Source organism: Triturus cristatus, chromosome 6, assembly GCF_964204655.1.
Source record: "Triturus cristatus chromosome 6, aTriCri1.1, whole genome shotgun sequence".
NCBI lineage: Eukaryota > Metazoa > Chordata > Amphibia > Caudata > Salamandridae > Triturus > Triturus cristatus.
The window spans coordinates 1,082,550,540-1,082,561,530 of NC_140589.1; the positions used below are offsets into that span (position 1 = coordinate 1,082,550,540).

At 48.8% G+C, this 10,991-nt stretch overlaps 1 long non-coding RNA gene across 1 annotated transcript; it reads right to left on the reverse strand.

The window, feature by feature from the left end:
* Positions 1-491: 491 nt before the first annotated feature.
* Positions 492-2,451, reverse strand: LOC146821027 (uncharacterized). Its single transcript, XR_014962653.1, has 3 exons — positions 2,372-2,451; positions 1,432-1,768; positions 492-806 (listed from the first exon to the last, which is right to left on the reverse strand). It is a non-coding gene; the product is annotated as an uncharacterized LOC146821027 (long non-coding RNA).
* Between the last annotated feature and the right edge of the window lie 8,540 nt (positions 2,452-10,991).

Sequence of the window (10,991 nt, forward strand, 5' to 3'; positions counted from 1 at the left end):
TGAATACCGAAAGCCTTAAAATTAGGATTTTTCTCAGTTTAGGAGTCCTAAGGTTAGGACTTCTAACTTTACAACTACTAAACTGAGAAAAATCAGAATTTTAAGGCTTTCGGTATTCACAGAAGGCATTTAGGAGTCCTAAATTTAGGACTACTAAATTGAGAAAAATCCTAATTTTAAGACTTTCGGTATTCACAGAAGGCATTTAGGAGTCCTAAAGTTAGGAGTCCTAACTATACTACTACTAAACTGAGAAAAATCCTAATTTTAAGACTTTCGGTATTCACAGAAGGCATTTAGGAGTCCTAAAGTTAGGAGTTCAAAGTTAGGAGTCCTAACTATACTACTACTAAACTGAGAAAAATCCTAATTTTAAGACTTTCGGTATTCACAGAAGGCATTTAGGAGTCCTAAAGTTAGGACTCCTAACTTCTGTGAATACCGAAATGAGTAAGTGCCTTCTGTGAATACCAAAATGCGTAAGTGCCTTCTGTGAATACCAAAATGGTAGTAAGTTTAGGATTTTGTCTTAAGTTAGTTCTGTGAATCAGGCCCTCAGTACAGTTCGAAGGGTGAGGTCACTTGTACGCTCAAGTGTCGGCTTGTTCCGGTTTACTTAAGGTTGATTGTTCTATTGTCTTGGCTGGCTACCAAATTCATATCCTTGACCAGGAGCACGATGAGCAAAGGTCGCTACGAAATTCACAATACTGTTCGCGCATGCTCAATCGACTGCGCCTCACGAAACGGTGGCCACTTCTGCACGCGGTGTTAGCTGCCATTTTGAATTTAGGCCAAGATGCCAACTTAAGCAAAACAAACACAAAAGAATAATTAATACATAGAAATGATGATTCTAATGTTAACCCCTTACTAATCCCTCTATGTGCTTGTATTTATCTAGCGTGTAGCGACATTTAAAGCCATTATATTCACCTTATACGATCCTCCACGAAGATGCAAATGTCACAAAGCAACATATCATGCAATATTCTATTATCACATATACTATTATTAATATGCGTACAGATTTTAGTTATAAGATTTATTTAGCCATTCAATTAGCAAATCCCACGTGCGGTTTAAGTTTTAATAATGTTGATTTAGTATACATGCAACACTCTCTTAATAATATTATAATTAATCGATTATTCAATTAGTATTTTCATGCAAGAATAGAGGAGGTATACAAAATGTTGTACTACCTGCTCCATCAGTGACTCAAGTAGTCAGACAGAAACAAAATAGGATGTTCTATGTAGTGACCCCTTCATTTTCAGTCACCTCACAGGTAGTGAGGTACAGCCATATTGATAGGGTCAAAAGCTTTATTACTACAAGGTGAATTCTGTGTGTCAGGAGACTAAAGCTCAAGGTGTCAGGACTGTGATGAGGAAGAATGATGAGGAAGGTAATGCTGCAACTACTTACCTGTAATGGCATTGCTCTGAGTTCTTCTCTCGCTGTGCTGAATAACATAGTGATACATTTCCAATGGAGCAACGACGGACCACTCGTTCCGCTGCTCATGCCAGTTCCAGTTAGTAAGCTAGCCGCGCAAACTGCCCCAACGTCAGCCGTTGCGTGACGTCACTGTGCTCCAGATCAAAAATTGTTTATAAGTTCAATGGGGGTGTGCAGCTCACAAAGTCCAGTAGTCAAAAGGTAGATGAAAAAATTATTTCTTTATTTCAGATTGTGTTAAAATCATCAGAGATAGACACTCCAGCCAACGCGTTTCATTCCCATACTGGGAACTTCATCAGGGCTGAAAGAGTAAAAAACAACACAAATATTACATTCAAATACTGAGACACAGGACTAACCAAAACTATACATACATACACATAATTACATATAACACTAATATATACACTCTGATTTGTGATAAATTAAGACTCACATACTCACAAACGACTCAACATATTGACCACATAAAGACATTCCACACAATATAAAACAGATTCTAGACTTTGATAGGACACAGTCATTGACACAAGATACTTAAACATATCGGGAATGAAGGAACTGTCCCGGCGCATTTCACGTTCGAAACAATAGTATGTAAATCTACTCCATAATATGTTAATCGTGCAACACAATAGTTTGCCAAGTTCCCAAGTTAGTAGCCAAGTATGCAAGGTGTGCTCTAGGCAGAAACAATGATTAGTGGGTGAGACCCTCGAGCATGCTCAAATCAATTGCCATAGCCCCAAAATTTACTACCCCCTTCCAAGACAGCCCACATTATATATTAAGCCTTCGCAATACCATCCTCCTACTTTCGATACATACTTTAGAACCAGAAAGCCACTTCCCACAATGTAAAGACCAAAAGGTCCAAAGCGCTACCCTGCCTAGACCCTCTCACCTCGAAGCAGTACGATTAATTCTCACTCTTAGTGCACAAAATCGAACTTCCCGCCACCGCTGTAAATAAACAGAGCTCCGCCTCATCCAATTAGCAGCACCCAATCCGTGACTATAATTCCCGGAACTAGAATCTTACCCATATAGGTTGACGGAAGAAGAAGGATAACACAGTTGCCATTTCTTAGTGTTGTTTTTCGGCCTAAGGTCGGTTAAAATCAGCATTCTCGCCCAAACATTAAGTGAAGCAAATAAAGTTCCTTTCATGCAATGGCTCTTTATGACTGAATAAAGCCAGTGCTTCAAAAAGACATAAAAAAACTGACGGGAAGGAATATACAGCTTAATGCTCCTCTAAGAGATTAAGAAAGAAAAGTGGCCGCCAAACATAAGCGATTTAGTTCTTGTTTAAGGAAAATTTAGTTAAATACAAATATTGGAAACGGAATTACGAAAAAAAAAATCATTTTATATCAAATAACGATCTGTCCCCAAGTCAATCACAGGATTCACTAAAATGCTGCGATGGGCCATTCATAACAAAGCACCTCCGCGTAATAAGGAGGAACGATCGCCATAGATAAGTGGTCTGACAACTTCACAAGATTTGGAAACTGAAATCAGAAAACTGGCATTTTATATTTAAAAAAAAGATCTTCCTCCAGGTAAACCAAAAGATTCACTGAAGTGTGGTGTCGGGCCATTCGTAACAATATACCTCCACGAAAATTAGGAGGAATAACCACCATTGATCAGCGGTCTGACAGCTTCTCGCAGTAAGTGAATTACCAATCATATACTGTAACCGACAGGGAGAAAACAGTGTACCACTATTATTATATTTAGAAACAAGTCAGCCCCCAGATCTGTATGTCTACATGAACACATTTGGGACCCTCATATTGAAGAGGCGGACAAGAAATGGGGCGGGGAGGAGGTGCAGAAAGGAAAGTGTAGGAGAGTAGGGTCTGCAATCCTATGATCACCCAGATTTTTTTTGCTTTTGCTTCATTGGTTTACGACTTTCCCTGGCTGCGGGCCTGCCAATCAGACCCACAGCCTAGCTGTTCTCTCTCGAAATTAACACGTGTACATTAGGTGCATCCACTAATTGGAACTGGGCTGCGTTATCAGTCCCTGTATCAGCATACCACAGGTATCCAGGGCATCGGTGTACCCAGGGCCTACCAGGGGCTGCAGCATGTATTGTGCCACCCCTGGATGGCCGCCCAAATCTGACACAACTGGCTGCACGACAGCTGGGGCAAGGTGGTGTAATCACCCGTTGCTGTAGGTGTAGTATTCCTATACCTAACCCTAAAATGGACGCATGGATTCCTGTCAGTCACTCCTATGGCAGGCCTTATCAATCCTGAAGGCAGAGTGCTGGGAATCATGTGAGATGGTGCTCTAGCGCGAGCTGAGCCCGTCGACGGCTTGCGGAACCAAATCCTAATAGCCGTTCCATGGTGACGCGGGCCAACTACCTTAAAGTGCATTATAATCCTCGCGGTTATTTGCTAACTTTGGCATCGCGTCACCCAAACATGTCGAGTAAGGTGTCATACGAATTGGAATACGAACCCCTCGCCAGTTCCGGCGACGGGGTTAGCATTCCACCCTTCTAGAGGGACACGACATGGAAGTAACCTTGAACCCCGGTTAAAAGTTGACTCAAGCCTCAGCATCACAAAATGGATGCTGCCACCAGACACAAGTCTGACCCCCTGCTGCTGGGAGACCTTCCAGCGAGGGGAGCTTGGACAAAGGGTTCCTGCCAAGGGCGGTGTTAGCACCATCCCAGACAGGGTTTGTGTATCCCAGGTAGGCAGGGCTGAAAGGAAGGTGATTGCAAGTGGCACCCCGGTGCTCACTGTGCATAGCCCGGCTCAAACCAGTTTCGGGGGCACACCAGCCCCTGAGCTGGGGCGAAGCCGGACAAAGGATAGGGGTGTAACCACCCCCCTCCTGGTCCCACCCATAGGTAGGACCTAGTCACGGGCCAGCCCCTTTTTCCTAGAATAAAGGTGGGAGCGGGTCCCCTTCCCAAATTGGATAATTCTGAATCTTGAACTACTTTCCACGAAAGGAACTCTTGACTATTTCTGAAGACTCTCCCTTGTGGCTAAGGAGTAGCCACCCTGCACCAGCAGGCACCACCTAAGCGCTTGCGGTTTGCTGCACGTCTCTCCCACGGATCAAGACTGCCCAGCTCGACGAGACCCGGGTTCCCTGCCATCTCTGACCTCTACCTACATCATCAGCTCAGCTGAGATTCGTAGGTGTGACGAGACCCGCGGGGCCGGCCATCTTCAGAACCTGCACGACGCTTATCTAGCACGCCCACCGAGGGACCCTCGAGTGAGTGCACCTAGGGTTTGAGAAGCCCTAACCCTGAGCGGCTCCAGCACCGAAGTCTGCCTCCCCAGCATCCACGAGATCTGCGTGGGGGCCCTTCTGCTCCTTACTGCTCACCGCGTTGTCCGACCACTCGCCGACCGGCTTGTGGCCCTCTTCACGACGCACCACGACAGACTTTCATCACTGGTCTGGTTGCTCCAGACTGGCTCTTGCTCCCCTTCAACAGAGGAGTACCTCGGACCCTCCTGGTCCACTCCCGACGCCATCTTGACTCCACCGCGTGGGTTTGCCACTGCCAAGACCTGCTGCCCCATTCCTGGGCCCAGCATCATCGACAGCAGACACCTTCGTGGGACAGCTCGCCCTCCCTCCGGGTCGCCGCCGCGCCTCCTGGTCCAAGGAACAGCCGAGTCCGACGTCATCCACTCACCTGGTCGAGGTGACTTCAGCCGGTACCTTCCTGGTACCCACACGATCGCTGGCTAGCGGTTGAGAACTGAGTCCCCTCTGCTTTCAGGTTTCCTTCATCACCGATCCAGGCTTGGATCTCTCTGAACATCGACACTGGTCGCCTGCCAGCAACTTCTTCTTTCAGGCTCCTGAGACTACAACGAGGACTCCCGACATCTTGCTGAACCCCACGCAGTCGCAGCCTCTGGGCTAGGTAACTCGAGCATCTCGGTGCTCCACCGTAGGTTCACTCTACAAGTGTCCAGTTCCTTTTTCGTTTAGTCCCACTGATCGGATTCCTCCGGAATCAGTCACTTTAAACTTTCTAACCTCTCCCATTCCACTTGCAGTGGACTGGTTCCGTGCCCTTCGGGCATTTGTGTAAATTGTGCAACCAGAAGTATTTTCATAAGAGTTTTGTAGTGTGCTTAGCTCCCTGACTCATAAAGAGCCAGGGTAGTCTTGTTATAAATAAATATCCTTTATTTTCATAACAGCTTGTGTGGTGTCCTTTCACTTGGTGTTCAAGGGGTATATGTGATGGTAAACAGCTGGCTTAACACGCCCTCTAGAGTTTAGCCTAAAGACTGCTCGTATCCACGCTACTAGGATAGCTGGTCTATAAGGTTGACTTACAACCAATCATCAATAAGGGTCGTTTGGAATGATACATAGTGATCACTAGAATAGTGAGCACTACATATCAGGCCAACTTCTCACATTGGTGAGCAGCGGTTGGGATTTGAGCTTGCTGTTGGTTACCACACACGTATCCTAAGAATATCAAAGTGAAAGATCACATAAGTACCCAGGTACATATAACTTAACTTAGAATACTCTGAGTTCTACTGAACCAGCTGTAGTAGTGTAACAGGGCTTAGCACACCCTGACTACAACTCTTAGCAAGGGATCAGTAGGTAAACAAATAGTGTAGGTAGGTGCATCACTTACACCTCACTAGAAAGCATGTCGGTCCACGGAGAGTCTGCAGAGACTCCCTTAGTGGTCAGTGACCCTCCACAGGTCGTGTCACGATATGCAGCTCTTAGCTTCAAGGAGATGAGACAACTGTGTGCCTCCAGGAAGCTAAACCAGGGTTCTAACCCTACCATCGCATTTCTGATAGGTCTCTTAGAGACATACGATGCTAGGAGGTCCTCTAACACAGGTCCCCCCAATGCTGATGGGAACATGCCTCCCTTAGAGGGAACCCTTGGTGACCCGGACCTCGACCTCCATACAGAGGAGGAAGACGAGGAGGAGTTATCAGGAGACGAGGTAAACAAATGTCCAGTGGTAGTCGGCAGGCTTACGAGGACCAACTTAAGCAGGCATGAGAATGGAACCGGGGGAGCCCCGGCCCCACGCTCAAGCAGGCCTAACGTTGGGAACGGACGAGCTAGGTCTCTCTCCAGAGGCTCTAACAGATCTGTTTGTACACATGTCTCTCAGGCATCTTCTCAGAGAGGAATGACGTCCCCTCAGAGAAGGGAGCATGAAGCGAAGATGAGGGAGGTCAATCTGAGGATCGAGCGGGAAGAACTTGCCCTCGCCAAAGAAAGACTTGCCTTAGCCCGAAGGCAGAAATTAAGTGGGTTAGATCCCACTGGTGGCAGCATTCTCATTAGAGAGAAAGACAGGGGTATAGATACTAGACACCTGAGTAAAATAGTGCCCCCCTTTAAACAAGGGGACGACATCCACAAGTGGATAACTGCTTTGGAGAGGGCCTGCACTGTCCAGTGCGTCCCCCAAAGTCAGTGGGTGTCAAGAATTCCTGTCATACAAGGGAAACACGCCCTTATGTAAACAGGAGAGCTGTTACATAACTCAAGGGAAACACGCCCTTATGTAAACAGGAGAGCTGTTACATAACTCAAGGGAAACACGCCCTTATGTAAACAGGAGAGCTGTTACATAACTCAAGGGAAACACGCCCTTATGTAAACAGGAGAGCTGTTACATAACTCAAGGAAAACACGCCCTATAAAGGGAGGAACCGGGAGGTACAAGGCTGTCGGATATTGTGTTTACACCGACGTACCTGCTTCGTGAAGAGCAGTGTTCCGGAGTGGTGCTCCAGTAAGGCAAGAACGGAGGTAGGTCGAGTCGTTACTCCCTGGGCCGTGTCTTGCCCCATCGTCACCTGTGAAGGACCCGGAAGCTCTACCGGTCAACCAGTGAGCTTCGCTTTTTGACTCGGCTGAGTCCAAGCGCAGTGGCGCTTTTGCTGGTTGGAGTCGTAACTCCCAGCCCGACCAGAGACACAGGGACTGCCAGCTGTAACGCACACCAGGAGGTGTTTGCCGCGTTACAGACTCGGAAGTCCACAGGATCGATCGAGCGGCTGCTCTCGGTTCAGTCTTCTTGCTTGTGATTGGGGTATCGGTGACGCATCACCAGGAGGTGACTCCGCGTCCCGGTGCAGTCTGAGGAAGAGGTTGAGCGGCTGCTCCCTTCAGGTAGAGACCCCGGCTGGGTGTTTCCCTGACTCCTCGATTCTCCCCAACACTCTTCGTGCCCCTCACAGCCTACCGATTGGCATTGTCGGCCATTTCATTTCTGCCCTCTGTTGGCATACGCCGGGATCGGCGTATATGCAGAGGACGGTTAGGACCATCCGTGCTGTGGGCTGGTAACGTACTTAGCCTGGAGGATTCCAGTGACTATAACTTTTGTTTGTTCTTTGTATTTTATTTGCCTTCATTAAAAGAACTAACCCTTCACAAGTGGTTGCGTCCTCATTGTCGTGTCTGTTAAACGATCCTGAGACGTTCAGGGCGTTACAAAATATCCGACCGTAATAACACTAACTGTCTCCCGGTCGATAACAGACATGGCAACACTTGATGATGTGCTGGCTGCTTTAGCGGCCATGCAAGTTGAAGTGGCTGCCTCTAGGCAAGAAACAGCCGATGTAAAAGCCAGACTGGATGCTATCCAATTGGACCCGCTCACGCCCAGCACCTCCCTCACGAACCAGACCCCTGCGGTTGTAGTGGAAATGCCGGTAGCCATCCCCTTGGCAACACCAGAGAGGTACAGTGGGGATCCTAACACAGTGCAGGTATTCCTCACACAAGTGGCGCTACATTTATCGTGCAAACCAAAGGCGTTCCCCACGAGTCAGGCTCGTGTGGCTTTCCTTATATCCTATTTGGCTGGAAACGCGGCACAATGGGCCGTACCTCTGGTGAGCAGGGACGACCCCCTCTTATGTGATTGGGGTGCTTTTCGCGAGGAATTCCTGAAGGTATTCGACAGAAGGGCTGACTCGTACACGGCGGACCGTGAAATGCTTGAGTTGAGACAGGGATCCAACGACCTGGTGCAGTATCTCAACGCGTTCCGAAGGCTGGTTGCGGAAACCAAGTGGCCTGTTGCTAAACAGACGGCGCTCTTCCATCAAGGGCTGTGCGATGAGCTCAAGGACGCCGTGGCTCATATTGACCCTCAACCCGAGACATGTGAGGGCCTTATCAACCTGGTATTACGGCTGGAACATAGGCTAAGTGAAAGAAAGGGGGATCATGGGAGAAAAGGAAAATCCCTTCCATCCTATGTGACGGTGGGAAGTCCTGAAACTTCCACCGCATCCAAGGGAGAACCCATGGACATCAGCGCAATACGAGCGAGCCTCACAGCCACGGAGAAAGAGTCACGCCGTAAACAAGGATTGTGCCTATATTGTGGCAAAAAAGGCCACTACGTACGTGAATGCCCTGCCAAACCGAAGACGTCACGTTATCGGGCCAACCGGTCGGTAACAGCCGTGGTGGACATACCGGCGGAAAACTAGAGGACTCCAAGACCAGAGAAGGGGCATCTCGGAGTCACTCATCCATCCCTTCACTTTCCAACTCGGTCACTAAGGGACAACGACACCTGTTTATCACGGTGCACGTGGGAGTGCATGACCAGTGGATACCCGTTGTGGCCATGGTGGATTCAGGGGCCACTGGCATGTTTATGGACCACAACGAGGCATGCAGGCTAGGGCTAGTGCTTCTTCCCAAAGCAGTACCCGAAGACGTCTATGCGGTAGACGGAAGGCGATTGGTGACTGGGCCCATCGGACAGCACACGGGGGTCCTTCCGATGAGATATGGGAGGAACCATTTGGAACAAATCGATTTTAACATCATCCGAGCGCCCCAATATGGCGTCATATTGGGATTGCCGTGGCTACAGAAACACAACCCCTTTGTGGATTGGCCAACACATCGCATCGAAATGACGTCACCGTATTGCATCCTGCATTGTGGAATAAGAACGGAATCCCTTGACGCAGATGAGAGCGGGAGTCAGACGGTGGCTACAGCGGCAGAAAAAGATGTGGCTCTCCCCCAGGCTTATCACAGTTTTGAGGATGTATTTGATGAGGTGAAGGCGGAAGTGCTACCACCACATAGACAGTTTGACTGCCAGATCGACCTGGTGCCAGGGGCCAGCGTTCCCAGCGGCAGGCTGTATGCCCTGACGGAGCCTGAAAACGTGCATCTCCGGGAGTACCTGGATAAACTCCTCAAGCTAGGATTCATCCGCCCGTCCAAGTCTCCGGCCGCCTCGCCACTCTTCTTCATCCCGAAGGCTAATGGGGAGCTGAGAGCCTGTGTGGACTTTAGGGCATTGAATGCGATAACCATAAAAAATCGGTACCCCTTGCCTCTCATCAGTGTACTTCTGGAACAGGTCAAGAAAGCTCGTATCTACACAAAGTTGGATTTGAAAGGGGCATACCATCTGGTGCGCATGAGGGACGGAGACGAGTGGAAGACCGCCTTTAAGACCAGGTTCGGCCTTTTTGAGTACCTCGTCATGCCGTTCGGTCTGTGCAACGCCCCGGCAGCCTTTCAGTACTTTTTGAATGAGGTATTCAGAGAGGAGTTGGATATCTACGTGGTCGTATATATCGACGACATCCTCATCTATTCGTCCAGTGTGGAGGAGCACGTACACCACGTCAAAGCTGTGCTCCAAAAGCTGAGGGAAAACATGCTGTTTTGTAAACTCAGCAAGTGTGACTTCCACGTCACATCCGTGGAATTCCTCGGAGTGATGCTGAGTCCAGAGGGACAGGAGATGGCAGAACGAAAGATCAAGGCGGTGAAAGAATGGCCGGTGCCCCAAAGCGTGAAGGACGTCCAAAGTTTCATTGGCTTCGCCAACTTTTACAGGCGGTTTATAGATGGATTTTCAGGAGTGGTGGCCCCAATCACACAGCTACTGAGGAAGTCCAAGGAGTTTGTCTGGTCCCCTGAAGCGAACAAAGCCTTTGAGGCCCTGAAAAGCGCCTTTGGTAAGGCGCCGGTGTTGGCTCACCCCGATCCGGATCTCCCCTACGTGGTGGAAGCGGACGCGTCGGATGTGGCGCTGGGGGCTATCTTGTCCCAACGCAACCACGACACAGGGGTGCTTCATCCCGTTGCGTACATGTCCCGCAAACTCAACGACGCCGAACGCAACTACCATATTGCGGAGAAGGAGCTTCTCGCAATCAAGGACGCCTTCACCGAATGGAGGCATTGGTTGATGGGGGCAAGACATGTGGTATCGGTGTACACGGACCATCGGAACCTACAGTTCATGACGGCCACTAGACACCTTTCTCCCAGGCAGCTGCGGTGGATGATCTTCTTTGCGGGGTTCAACTTCCGCATCACATATCGGCCGGGGACGGAAAACCGGAAGGCGGACGCCCTGTCCCGTCAATCTGCAGTTAAGGAACCATTGCCTGCAACCGAGCGTTCCATCATTTCCCCGAGGATGGTATTGGGGGTTATCCAACCGGATACTTTCCTGAGGGGAA